The 15,304-nt window shown below is 29.6% G+C and overlaps 1 protein-coding gene across 1 annotated transcript in view; it reads left to right on the forward strand.

Annotated features, from left to right (window-relative positions):
• The window catches only part of Map205 (Microtubule-associated protein 205), a 395,519-nt gene that overhangs the window by 328,667 nt on the left and 51,548 nt on the right, over positions 1 to 15,304 (forward strand). The window lies entirely within an intron of this gene.

The following is a 15,304-nucleotide window of genomic DNA, read 5'->3' on the forward strand; positions in this document are numbered from 1 at the left end:
AATTGTTTTAATTACCACTTGTATTCTTGCTCTTTTTAAAAGCACACAACCATGCAAACAAAACTTACTGTTTAATAACTTTTCAAAAAGAATAATTTCTTTAATTTAATATGCATTTAGATTACAAAAAATGGGACAGAGATTAGTGAAAACAAAAGATAGCATTCGGTTGTACCGAATCTTATGTATCCTTCACCAAAGTATATTTTAATATACACAGAAAAAACTATTTTTTTAAAACAGTTTCAATTTAAATATCAATCAGATATTCATCAAGTTCTCAAGAACTATATTTTCTAATAAAAGTTTTGAAATTTAATAAACAAAAAGTTAATTGAAAATACAGTTTTCATAATTTTAAACACAAAAATTTATTTTTAATACATACATTTTTGTTAGTAAAGATCGCAAACCATTTTGATCGAAAAAAATTTTGGGTGCTAGTTTTTTTTCTTTTAAATTTAGCTGAAAACTTTTTTTTTTAAATTTTGTTTAAAATTTTTTTATTTTAAATTTTGTTGAAAAAATGTTTTTTCTTAAAAAAATTTCGTGAATAAAAGTGGAAATATGTAATAAAGAAATTTTAAAAAAAAGTTACATAATATCGAATTGCAATTTATAAGAAAACACAAATGAAACAGTTTAGATTTGGAAAATTGATTCTTTATTTCGATCAAAACTTAATTTGCTCTGCAACAAGAAAATCAAAGAGTTAGTAATAATCTGTAAATCAATATTTTGATTACTCGAACTCAAATACTCAAACATAACAAGGAAATTAACAAATGGAAAGATAACGAAATAAAGACCTGGTGACAGTGATGGGCATATTGTATAATTAAAGGTAATAACAAAAAATATATTATATGAATTTCGGAAAATAGCATTATATTTATTTGTTTAATGCCATGATCATTACCATTCAAGGTCAGATTTATTATCAAAAAAAAAAATAAACTAAATAAAATAAATAAATGAATAAATATATAATAAAACGAAATTCATTTTTACATGTACATGAGTAATAAATTATTCCAAACAATTTACCTCCCCAATAACCCCACAAAACAAAAACCAACAAAAATATAACAAGAACAAACTAAAATTGGGAATAATATATAGCAACGATATAGAAAAAAAAACACATTTTTCATTTAATTATTTTAAATAGAAAAAGAACTGAGTCAAACATCCCCTTCTCAATAAATTGGTATAAAACACCAACAACATATGATAAAACTCAATAATGATGTTGGCGATGAATACGTTTATGATGACTACTAGCAGCAATAACGAATTGTATGTGAGAGATCATACGTTTTCCTCAAAACAAAAAAAGAAATATACATACAATATATAGAAGAGAAAAGGCAAAAACAAAAACTTGTTTATATGCCGGCAAACCGGCAGGCAGCCAGCAACAACCAACCCCTCTTGCAAATGTATGAATAAATATTCATACATATGTATGTATGCAAGTTAATGTGTGTATGATCCAACTACCACCATCACCACCACATCATTATTAAACCCGGCTATGACTAGACTACAGACACTCTACGTTCCAGGGTTATGAAATCAGCATACTTTTCAGGATTTAGGGAAATACGAAAGGAAAACAATTTTCAAACTTTTATGTGCTGTTTTTCTATAGCGAACGAGTACTTTGAGTGGAAATTTAACATGTGTTTTGTTATTGTAACAAAAACAAAATACATGTAAAACGTCCACTCAAAACGCTCATTCGCTATAGAAAAACAGCACATTATATGAAAATCACTCAATTTTCAAATAATTTTTGAGTGTTTTTCATACAAAACATTTTAAAATTATTTTCCTTTCGTGTTTCTGAATTAGGATCCTAATTTTAGCTTGATTTTGATTTAATGTGGACTATCTTATTTATAATATAGATTATTCGGGCGATAACTTTAGAACACAATTAAATACAGGCCAGTATCCAGGGGTGTGGAAAAAATAACCGAAAAGTTTTAATATAAAAAAGGTTACAAATAAAAAATGAAAAATCAATTTTAATTCATAGACACCGCCCCCTCCCCACATGGTTGACCTGGATCAGCGCCTGAATAAAAAATACATTGAAATCAAAATAAAGAAAAGTCGATGTTTTTTTTCCGAAATTTTCGAATTTTTATTCTATTTTAATGTAATTTTATTGTTAATTATTGATGAGAAAAACGAATTACATATATAAATTTTTTACAACAAAAATATATATTCGACTTTTCGATTGATTGTTCGAATTTTTTTCGACCAAGATTTCGGTTTTTTTTTTAGCAAAAAGTGGATTGTTTGAACAATGGACTTATATACTGGCCTGTCACAAAATTCCAGTCCGATCGAAAGTGGAATTAATTCCATTTTTTGCATCTTCAGAAAATGAAAAACGAAACAAAACCACTTTCAGTTTTCAAAGTGAAATTGATATTTCTTTGTAATTATTTGTTTTTCAAAAATTTTAATCAGTTTCTGTAATATAATCAGTTGCTTTAATATTAAAAACGCTGTCAAATTAAAATCAGAAATACAGAATTATTAAATAATTTTCGACTATTTGGTCGGAAAAATGTAGAACAATCGATTGCGTTATCCCAAAAAATTCTAAAATTCGACTAACTAAAAAAGTCGATTTTTTATTTTTCAATTTTATTGGAAGAGTGGGTTATTAAAATAGGATAAACATCGAAAAAGTCTTCTTTTCATAAATATCAGAAGTCGAAAAACGACTATTCAAAATAATTAAAAAGTCGAAAGTTCGAAAAGTCACATATAATTATAAAATTTACGATTTTGAGTAGTTTGTGTTGGGATATAAATGTTTCAGAAAGCTTGCCTAGAAAACAAAATTTCCAACTAAAAATATACAGCTGTTGAAAACACAATGTGAATTTATAAATATTCAATTAAGGTCACAATGGAAACTTTGTTTTAATTTTTATATCATTCACCATGAGAGATAATTTCTACACTTTTAATTTGGGACCCCATAAAGTATATATAGTCTGGATCGTTATTGATCGTATATATCCATGTTCGTCTGTCCGTCTTAGGATTTTTAGCCCGGGAATTCTCGGGACAAATTTCCCGGGAATTTTGCCAATTTTTACTACCTGATTCCCGGGATTCCCTACTAAAAATCCCTAATTAGAAACTGGCGATATTACATCGAAAACAAGTTAGAACTCTATTTTTACCACACTAAGTCTTTATATGAAATTTGGCTATAATATTACTAATTTACAGTATCATTATATATTTCGGGAATCGGCGGGTAACCGGGAATGTAGAAATAAATTTCCGGATTCACGGGAATTAGAAAAGGTCGGAAAATCAAAAATCCTAGTCCGTCTGTATGTTTTGAAATCAACTTTCCGAAGCCAACAAATAACTTACAATCCATAAGATTGTAAGTTTTTTCAAATAATCGTTGATGTTTCTATTCATGCAATTGTATATTTACTTTGTGTACACATTTCTTAATATATTAATGGTAATTGACCGTCAAATCAAATTCCAAAAAAGTCAAAATTTGCAAATTACAGCAGATTAATAGAGAGCCATATAATTTTGTGTTTTATGTAATTTATTGTTCCCGATGCAAATAGAAAATCATGAAAAATCTGTACTGTTAAACAAATGTACACTAACATAGCTAAAACATAAGTAGTAACTATCATAAGCTTTTGGTATTGCACCAAAAACGTACAATTGTACCAACATCTACAACTCTGCTGCTACATGTAATCTTTATAATAATGTCGAAGGTGTTGGTACTTCTTTCCCGTAGTCGTCGACTACATTGCCGTCATTTATTGTAGTTGTCGATTGTCGTTGCAATCGTGTCGGTTGTTGTTGGCTGGCTGGCAGGCGGCTCATTAATGCGCCCACATGCGCATGTAGGTATAAGAAATGACGATTTAACGATTTCTCCTTGTAGGTTGATTTTCAAGAGTAGTAGAGCAGTCGTAAAACAAGAAAATAAACAGACAATCAAAGAGCCATTGCTGGCAGTCAGGCAGGCATAAACGATAAATACTGGTAAAGGAGAAAATGACATAAAATAAAACAGACAATCAAACAAAGAGTGTGTGTAAAATGCAAATAATACATAATTTTTTGTTTGTTTTTTGTTGTTGTTTTACAATACGCATAACGTCATCATCATTATTGTGGTAAACAACAGCAACAATAAAACAAATGCTAGTAACTAACGACTCATTAATATCCTTATCCTCCTTAAACTAGGTGTAGACAACAATAATAACAACAACAGGCATAATATCATGGTTGATGTTGCCTTTCATATTTTCTTTTACTTTTTTTTACTTCTAAGAACATAAATACAAATGATTATGGTTGCAGGTATAACATTTTGGAAATGGAAAACAAAGAAAAGTTTCAATTTCATTCATGCAAACACCACCAGCCAGCCAGCTTAAGTAGCTGTAGGGAGTTTTGTAAGAACCACGCCCTTGAACAGCTGCAACATTAATACCTACTACATACTTACATATTTATGTAGATATTAAATCCATTGATTAAAATATGTTTTTTCCACAATTCTATGCCATTTAAATTGTCATTGGGATTTTAAAGTGTTTTGGAAAAATTTTTTAAATTTTTTTTAAATTCAAGTGAATAAAGAATGAATGAATGAATGTTATTCTTGTATTAGGGATGAAAGTGATAAATTTTATATAGTTTGTGTTTTATGCTTAACTATAAACTCATTTTAAGGGATGTCCCGATATGCTTTTATTTAACACATTTAATTAAATGGTCAGCACGTGTCCAATTAAACTAAATGTATTTTATTTTTGTTTACAAATTGATTATGTCATTTTGAAAATTTCATTGAGAACAGAAAAATTTGAGAACATTTAAAATAAATGTAATAAATTACTATTTAGTGAAGTAGCTCTAGCTGACCTTTACATTGTTTTGAAATTTAGGAGCAACTATTGCATGAAACACACATACTAAATCTATAAAATGCTTAGGGGAAGGAATAGTTTAGAATATTTAAATTTATGAAAGCCATAAATCGAAAAGATAATCGATAACAAAAGCAAATATTTTTTCAAAATGATTTCAAAGTTTTTTTAAAAAAAAAACATCTAAAATGTTTTATTGTATGATATATAACTTCAAAAATAAAATGACCTCACAATTTATTTTTTTATATAAATATAGGTTTTCTGATTTAAACGGTTAATTGAACAAATAATTAATCGGAGTTTTTTAAATTAATCGCTTAATCGCTTAACCGAATAATTTCTATTTTAATTTTAAATTGAAAATAAAATCACGAATTTTGTATACTTATTAAGTATTTTATTAATATACAGGTATGTTCTGCAAATCACATTTTATAAAAGTGGTTTGAAATCACATAAAAGGTGTTCTGTGCACATAATTTTGTGATTTTAAAACGTTCAGCAAAGTCACTAATGTTTTCAAATCACTTGGTTATTTCTGCGGCTACTACATGGAAAATATTAAAATAAATTACTTAAGTATATTAAACAATATGTCCTTTATTAATTTTCTTATAGAATTACTTGTTTTATTAAAAAAAACACTTAAAATTTAATAAAAATCTAGAGACACCTATTCTGTTGTAAAAAGTTTTTTTGCTTGTGTGATTTCTTTTGTGATTTCAGGTTTGTTTTCAGTTGTCAGCTGTTTATAATTTTCGAAAATACATGGAAGCTTGCCAGACTAAAATTTTTTAATGGTTGTCTAAAATATGTTCAATATCTTTAAATTAATTATAGAATTCAGCATAAAATTTATAATATTTGTTAGATTATATTATAAGTTATCAATATGCGTTAAGTTTTTTGCGCTAATTGGAAAAAAAATGCAACAAAGTTGAAGCAAATGGTAACCAAAAGCAATTGTGTACTGTGGCAGCTTTGCTGTTTTGTTTTCTTTTTGACATAGTGGTTGAGCTTGCGCCATAGTTTTTGCAAAATTTTTATTAAATGTAATTCCATTCTTTTTAATTCAATTAAAGATATAACAGAAGCTCCAGGCATTTTTTTATTTTCACTTTAATATTTCTACAAAATTATTTGCAAAACAAAGCATTTAAAATAAACGAATCAGCTGTTTTCTTGTGCTTTCGAAAATTTAAAATCACACCGAAAAATACAATAACAGTGTGATTTACAGAACAGGCACAAATCACACGTGTGATTTTAAAACGGTATGTGATTTGAAATCACGTGGATTACAGAACATACCTGATAAAGAGCAAAAACCTAAAAAATCTAAACATACAAAATCCTCCATTAGATTTTGAATATATCAGTAATGTCTCCAGTTTCGTATATTATCATCAGGTTAATTGAACAAATAATTAATCGGAGTTTTTTAAATTAATCGCTTAACCGAATAATTTCTATTTTAATTTCATATTGAAAATAAAATCACGAATTTTGTGTACTTATTAAGTATTTTATTAATATAAAGGGCAAAAAAAAATCTAAACATACAAAATCCACCATTAGATTTTGAATATATCAGTAATGTCTCCAGTTTCGTATATTATCATCAGTTGTTATGCCCACTAAACATGTTCCTTGGATGTTCGAAAAATATGTAATTTTACTTTGACATTTGTATTTGAATTAAAACGGAAAAATAAATACAAAAAAATATGTTAAATTGCAAAAAACTGAAATTTCGGTTAATCGACACAAAATAATCGGTTTATTTGATATTTGAAATTTGAATTATTCGAACAGTTAACCGACCAAAATTAATCGGTTAACCGATTAACGGTTAATCGATTGAATACGCTAGTACATTAGATGCAAAATTCGTATTGTACTATTTATTAGTAAATGGAGTAAAAACAATTTTTGGAAACAATTAACTGCAAACTCTGATGCCCAATTTGTTTACCTCTTGTAAACGCTTTCAGGTTAGAAGCTCATTTTATTTAGCTCATTTTAAATAAACCCAACACATTGTATGGATGCGAAACGTGGAATGCAGCATCACGTTTCGTTCAATTTGTACAAGTTTTCGGTAATGGAAGATCCTACATATATGTATATTAACCCTGAACACTTTCGAACAACAAGCTTCCGATCCATATGGAAATTCGAAAACGGATTGGACATATATTCGACAGATATTGTAAAGCAAGCCATGGACTGAAATCCGCATGACAGTTGACGAATAGGAAAACCATATCATACCTGGCAACGACAAGTCGAAATTTGGAAAAATCTTGTTACGGCCCTATGCTTCTTGTAGGAGTTAAAAGGTGCCCCGATAGACTAGTGTGCTGAACTATTAATCTGAGGGTTATGGGTTCGATTCCCGTCAGAGACTCTATTTGTATCTGCAGACAAGCAAAAACGCTTCGTATATAATGAGCTCGGTCAGTTTTACGATGGAAAGGAGTGAGAATTTTGAAGTAAAATGTAACAAAATATGCATTATCAATATATGCCCTAACAAATCGATGCTATTTTAAAGCAAAATATGTGATGTGAATAGATAATTAAATGTGGTCGTTTGAGAAAAAACTGAAATTTGCATATTGAACCACAATTTAACATTTAATACTTCTTTAAATATAGTTTATAAGAAAACCATTGTATATAATAGCACATGAGGATAAAAATATCTCTCAAATGTCAAAACAGTCGGTTCAACCAAGTTTAAAATCTAAAGCGACATCTATCGTACAAACATAAAATTTAACAGAAACTCTCTCACATCCCATAGATGGACATTTGAGAAAGGGTTTGATTTAAGATCATTTCTAATTTAAGATCAACCCTAAATGTTTGTTGGGCAATAGCAAAAATCTCGAATTCATATCCAATAATTAAATAAATTTTGGATATGCATACAATTTACGCAGAACTTTCGCTGCGGCTAGTACTTTTATGAAGAACATTTATAATTAAGAGGAAATTTAAAAAAAAAACATCAAACAAATAAAGCGAAAAAGTAAAAAAAAATAGTATTAAATTTAGTATTACGGCGAGGCAATTAGACATTGAAAATATAAATAAATAATTTCGGGACATCCAATAATTACATTGCTATTTAGCTATACATTACTTGTCTAACTTGTCTAACAAACAATATATCAACTCTTTTAAAGCTCTGTTTGCAGGTACTTATTATGTCTAGCTCTTACATGTATCTATCTGCATTATTATGCATCATATGCTGCATATACATATATTATATGTGCAACATAAGCTGCAAAGTCATGTTTTAAATACAAAAAAATAAAAATGAAAATAATTGCTGCACACACATTATCACACTTAAATGAATGCATACATACACAGACACATTTTATGGGGTTCATTAAATTGGGTCATCACTATCAACAAACTTCCTGCAACAAAAGAGCAACATTTTGTTTCAGTTTTTCTTTTTTTTTGTATTATGTTTTGTTGTATTTTCACTTTAAAGTTGCTGCTTGTGTTGCATCAATATTTTTGCATACTCTCCGCTCAAAAGCACTTCTTTCTAGCTTCTTTTATAAAAATTGTAAAGCAAAATCATCACATTTATATAAAAAACAACAAATTTTTTATGATAACTCAGCAAAACTATTATTTAAGGTTTTATCTGTGTTTATGTTTTTTATATTTAAATATTAGCTTGTATTGTTTTGTTGCTGCCTGCTGCTGCAGCTACTGTTGCATTGTTATTGTCATTGTATTGTATGTGTCGGTTATTTCTTCCTCATTATATTTATTTTTTATACGTTGAATGGCTCCAATTGCACTTTAATTTAAATGTTTTGTCAGAAAGTACAAGTGTTTTGATTTGTGTACTTTTTTTATTACTGTTTATTTTTGTGTTAATTATAAATTTTAAAAAAAATGAAAAGTAAAAAAATTAAAACAAATTTAGATTAGATTGTTCTTAATGGCATAATTACTAAGATTAGAGAGATTAGTCAAATTAGTCACATTAAATAATTGTTTATTTAAATGGTCAGTTGAATGTATGAACGAGATGTGTTTTAGAAACGTGATCAGAGTATTTAAATCAGGCGGACTTTAGATGGGGGGGATAACATTTTAGTGGTAAATAATGACTAATCTATTTTATATACAGTGATTGACATTCAATATAATGAAAAATTTTCCAAATATTCAATTAAGGACTGAGATCCAAAAATTCTTAACACACGTTTTTCATTAAAACTTTTGCTATTGAGATATTCTCCTGAACTGTTTATTCACAATAGTTAAATTTGTTTGTAACAGCTGTTTATTGTTTACAAAATTCCATCTAAAAATTTCACAACATGGGGAATTTTTTCACGTGAACAAAGTTTATGAACGAAAAATGGGAAAAGGGAACATATTTCATGTGAAATATTGATTCGCTATAGGGGTGATTGTTTCTAAAGCAAATCATTTTCAAAAGAGCTCCCAATACTTCCTGTAGCAAAGCAGTCCGGTTAGCTCAGTACTTGGACTATTTGGTACGAAAAGTTAAAGCCAATGCAGGTTTAAAAACATACAAGACTCAAAAAGTTCCTGACAGGAACTCTGCTAAAAAGTAGACTTGTGCTTAAAGTTCATTTCAATGTCCGCTCATTTTAGTTCATAGTTCAAAAATTAACTAGGTAGCTCTTCTAGTTCAATCGCTCTTTTTGACTTTTGAACTACTTTTGAACATGTATTTTAATAAAATATTAATTGTCTCTCTGTTCTGAAATAAAACAATAGATATGATACTAGAGCTCAAATGCTCCTTGAGTTTTTAATTTGCTGTCAGTTGCCGTATAATTCTGAGAATGGATTCTATCGATTATGACCCTTATTTTTTCACATTATATCGGAATTCGTATAAAAAGAAGCAGGAAAAATATCGAAAACACACATTTAGTTGAGAGAGTACATATGAACCATTTTAGTTCAATACTGAACAAAGTTCAGTTAGTTCAAATAATGGAATCGTTCAATTGAACTAGTTCGTTCATGAACTACCCAAGTCTACTAAAAAGACAGAACAAAAAATATACCTGCTGCATAATGGATGACGAAACGTATTTTCTGGACAATTTTTCGCAGCTTCCGGGTCAATATTTTTATGTTGCTGATACTCGAGGAAATGTTGCAGAAAATTTCTCCAAAAAGTTCTTCGTATGGCAAACAATATGCAGTTGCGGCAAAAGAAGCCAAACAATTGTTACAAAGAGCTCTATAAATACCGAAATTTACATCAAGGAATGTTTGCAAAAAAATATGCTTCCATTCATAAGACTTTTTAATGTGTCCACTTATTTTTGGCCTGATTTTGCATCCTGTCAGAAAGATCTTGAGTGGTAAAAGAACAATAATGTGATATTTGTACTAAGAGAGGCAAATCCCATAAACTGCCTGGAGCAAAGGTCAGTGGAGTGATATTGGGCTCTTGTTAAACGAGAATTGAAGAGCACAAAAGGTGTCCAAAAGTGTGGTAGATTTTAATCGGAGATGGACAACCTGTTCGAACAAAGTGACAGGAAGGGTTTCCGAAAAAAGATTCAAAATATCATCACTAGTGATTAGAACTATAAAAATATTTTTTTTTTTATAAATTGTAATGAAATTTCAATCAAATAAAAAAAATCGAAACTGTAAATTAAGAATTTTTCGATCTCAGTCCTTAATAGACCAAATCCAAAATAAATAAAATTTGTTTGTAATTTTTTGTTACTCAAAAAAGATGATTGGGGGGGGTTTTTATATTGATTTTGTTATACCGTTTGTATTGGGTATATGAAATCAAAATTTCGGATTTTGAAACATTTGTACAATATAAATTTATTCAAAGTATTGGCAATTGTTAGCTATGACGTTTTTCCATCTTTCTGGCAACATATGGATTCTCAGTAGAGTATCCAAAACCGAAACCGAAAACCGGTCAACCGGTTTTTTCATCTTTGTAAACTCCACCGGTTTAGGTTTTTTTAGCTTTTCGGTTTTTTAACAAACCGGTTTTTGTAAGACGGTTAACCGGTTTTAATTAATTATATTTTCAAACATATTTATGAAAAACTTTGATACCATTTTTAAAAATATTGATTTATTTTATAGAAAATTTTAGCATTTGACATTTCGTAAAAGATATAAAATAATTGCATAAAGAATTCAAAAATGCTAAATTCCCATTAAATAAAAATGTAATATAAACCGGTTAACCGGTTTTTTTGAAGACAAAAACCAAAACCGCTTAACCGGTTTTTTTAAAGACAATAATCGAAACCGGTTTTTTCAAAAACACACTGGAAACCGGTTTTTTAAATTTTTCGGTTTTTTGGACACTATAATTCTCAGCCAAAAGAACTACTCATCTTTTTTGAGGGCAAGAATGAATCATGCCAATATCGGATACTCTCATAGAGAGCGTTCTGCATCGATAGAAACAAATAGTAGACAGACGGGGCACGGTCTAAATACTTTTCAAAAGGTATGTATTGCAACATTTGGTCACATGTTGCAATACATACCTTTTGTCATGAAGGAAAATTGCGGTTTCATGTCTGGCTGAATATTCTGAACGTGTTTCGGCCAATACTCGCTTATAACGAATCAGTTGAGTTCGGTACTGGTTCCCTTTAATGATCTGGTCACCAAATTCAGATAATTACCTTAGCGCCATGGATATTTGGTTTTGGGGTCGATTCGGCTGGTTGGCCGGGCTTCACATACGATCTCTTACGCTTCGGATTATTGTAATGGATCTATTTTTCATCGCAAGTATTGATTCGGTGCAAAAATGATTTTATTTTATTGCGTTCACGGACCATTTTTCAAATTAAAGAAGTAAAGCTAAATTTACCACATATTATGAAATTCGGGCAACATTTGTCCCCAGTCCCCATACAAGGTCCCCTCAGAAAATGACTTGAACTTTGATAACTGTCTTAAAATTATAAATATTTTGATGAAATTGGACAAATTATATGTATATGAACCTAAATCTTTCTACCAAATTTGAGAGGATTGATCCATAATTGACCCGCCATATAGCCGAATATACAATTTTTCTTGTTTGTTTTAGTTTTGCCAATGCTAAAAAGTATAAATACTTTTTATAAATGTATTTTTGTTAAGGCTGGGAAATTTCCGTATGTTTTACTTTTAATATTAACTGTATTAAGTATTTTTTTTACCAAACCAAGGTTTTTAATTCAAAACAAGCGTGGACACGACCTTTAAGACATTTTGACAACTTGACCTCGTTTATTTTTGATATGACAATACATAATTATATTTCAAATTTTAATTCAAACCTACTTGGAACACTTAACGCCCATGTCTCCTTTTATTTCAATAAATAATTAATTAAAAGTACGTGTACGTACTTATTTAAAACAAAATTGAAATTTAACCTAATTTTTGTTTTTAAAATAAAATCTTTTTTTGTTTTAATAACACTTTATTGCTCATAAAAATATTTGTATTTGCCGGTTTACTATAAATATTTGTATGTTGGCGTAGATTTATTTACTAAAAATATTTCTCTGTGTGTTTGTATATAAAAAAATAATCGTTACCCAAACAATTTAAACGAATTTCTTGACACTGCCTAATAAATAAATCTTCGTCTATACAATCATTTAGATCGATTGCAAAAAAAAGCGGCATTAAACTACATAAATAGAAAAATGTATAAAATAAAATATTTAAACCGAGAGTAGGTGAAACGCCATGTGTTTACAAGAATTGAAGAATTGAATAAGGCACACAAAAGCAGAGTCGATTCGAGTCTAGACAAAAAAAAAAAGAGCTTGACTTGAATGGGCGCCAGATTCATTATGTGTCGACTTTTAGGATTTGAGTATTAAAATGGTGTTCATGATGTGGGTTTTCTGTTTTTCAACACCGCTAGCCATTCTTAAAATGAGAAACAAAAATATATTACAATAATTTGCATTTAAGTTAAATTTGCTGTAAACAACAAGATTTTTGTTTGATTTTCAATTTCTTTTCTGTTTCTATATAAATGAAGAGCAAGTGAAGATTGTAAAATTATTGAAATTGTATAGGTAGTTGACTTTGATCAAATATTTGACAAAATTCATAACTACTTAAGCGTGGTCAAATTTGGGTTTATGAATTGAGCTATCATCCTTTGTATTTAATAATCACCTCTATCGCGAATCAATATTTCACATGCAATATTTCCCTTTTCCTTTTTTCGTTCATCAACTTTGTTCACGTGAAAAAATTCCCCTTGTTTTGAAATTTTTAGATGTAATTTTGTAAACAATAACTGTTACGAACAAAATCAACTATTGTGAATGAAAAGTTCATGGGAATTTCACGATAGCAATTTTCCCTTCGAGGGAAATGGATATTTCATGGGAACAAAATTTCACATGTTATTGCCGATAGGGGTGAATAACGTTAAACGTTTGTGAATCGGATTCCTTATTCTTTCGCCATTCTTTACATATAATTTCAGAGCACTTAAAACTAATTTGTGCAAAATTTGATCAAACAGAATTCCGGGGGGACGTTTGTATAAGGGCTAGGTGAAATCATTTGATTGTACCACTCAAGACCTTGCTTACCATAGTGACAGGATGCCAAATCAGGCCAAAAATAAGCGGACACATTCAGCCCAATTATGAATAAAAAATTCCGCGGGAGTTTGTTCCCATAGAATTTACATAGGAAAAATGAGAAAATGGAAAAACTCCCGGGGAATTTTTATTCATAATTGGGCTGATGAATGGAAGCATAATTTTTTGTAAACATTCCTTGATGTAAATTTCGGTAGTTATAGATCCCTTTGTAACAAATGTTTGGCTTTTTTGCCGCAACTGAATATTGTTTGCCATAGCAAGATCTTTTTGGGAAAATTTTCTGCTTTTGGGTCCTAAACTTTTCTACAACATACGTTTCGTCATCCATTATGCAGCTGGTATATTTTTTATAAAATTTGACTTCAATTTCTGTGCTCCGACTTTGACCTCTAAATTTTTAGCACAGTTTCTATCAGGAACTTTTTGAGTCTTGTAAGTTTTTAAACCTGCAATTGCTTTAACTTTTCGTACCAAAGAGTCCGAGTACTGAGCTAACAGGACTGCTTTCCTACTGGATGTGCTGAGAGCTCTTTTGCAAATGCTTTCTATTTATTGGCTTTAGAAACATCATGTGGACCATTCCTTCTCCCTGAACCAGGTTTTCTATCAACGGACAAGTTCTCCCGATACTGTTTAATAACATTAGAATCAGTTTGACGGCAGACCTTTGATTGTTAGGCCAACGTTTTGTAGAACCAAGTTGGGTTTTGTTGAAAATATTTAATATAGAGATGCCAAATAGGGAATCCCGTTCCCGAAAATCCCGGGATTTCCGGGATTTCTTAAATCCCGAAGCCCGCGATTTTTTAATATTAAATCCCGGGATGTTCGGGATTTTCCAAATCCCTTTTTTCATAAATAAATAGGGGAAATCGTAATTTTTGTGTGTTTTTTCATGCATTTTGACATTCTACATGCCCGAATATCGCAAAGTGATGTTCAGCAAAGTTATTAAGCTCAACTCCTGCTACAACATCGTTAATAAAGTAAAGCGGTTTTTTTTTTTTTTTTTTTTTTTTTTGGAGGAGCTCGAACAAAATGAAAATATTTCGATTGCTCAAATGCTAAAAGATATTATTAATAAATGTAAAAACCCAAATAACAATAACGAAATCAAGTTATAATGTAGATTTGCAACTTGCAAAAGATAATTTTATTTCTGAAGGAACAATAGGAAAATACTTGCAGATTTGTTATAAGTACCCAGAAAAAACTTTACTTACTTAGTAAGCCAGCATGTAACATTGGAGCCAAGGCATAACTACTTATTATTTGACTGAAACACTACTTATCTGTGTTCGAGATTTTTAAAAAATTCATGGGTCAAGCTTACAAATGTACTTACAATCAGTTGAGAAATAAGTAGTAAATTCACAACAAGAATATGTAGCTAAAAAAAACAAAAAAAATATTGCCTTGTGTGGGAATCGAACAGTCACATTATTTGCTTGTGTTTGATAGTCAAGCTGCTAACTCACTGCTCCATGTACGAGTTATTTTATTGTAAGTTAACAATAGTTTTAACATCAACATATAAATGAATATGATATGAACAATAAAATTAATGGCTTTGACAGGTGGCGAACCACTAACCTCCCGTTTTCCAGTCAAACACACTAGATAGCTGTGCTAAATGCAAAAGTTCATTACCAGCCTGTATAAAAATAAGTACTTATTCTAGTAAATAAAATAATGTGCTGGGTAACC

This window comes from Calliphora vicina, chromosome 1 (genome assembly GCF_958450345.1).
Source record: "Calliphora vicina chromosome 1, idCalVici1.1, whole genome shotgun sequence".
Taxonomy (NCBI): Eukaryota; Metazoa; Arthropoda; class Insecta; order Diptera; family Calliphoridae; genus Calliphora; species Calliphora vicina.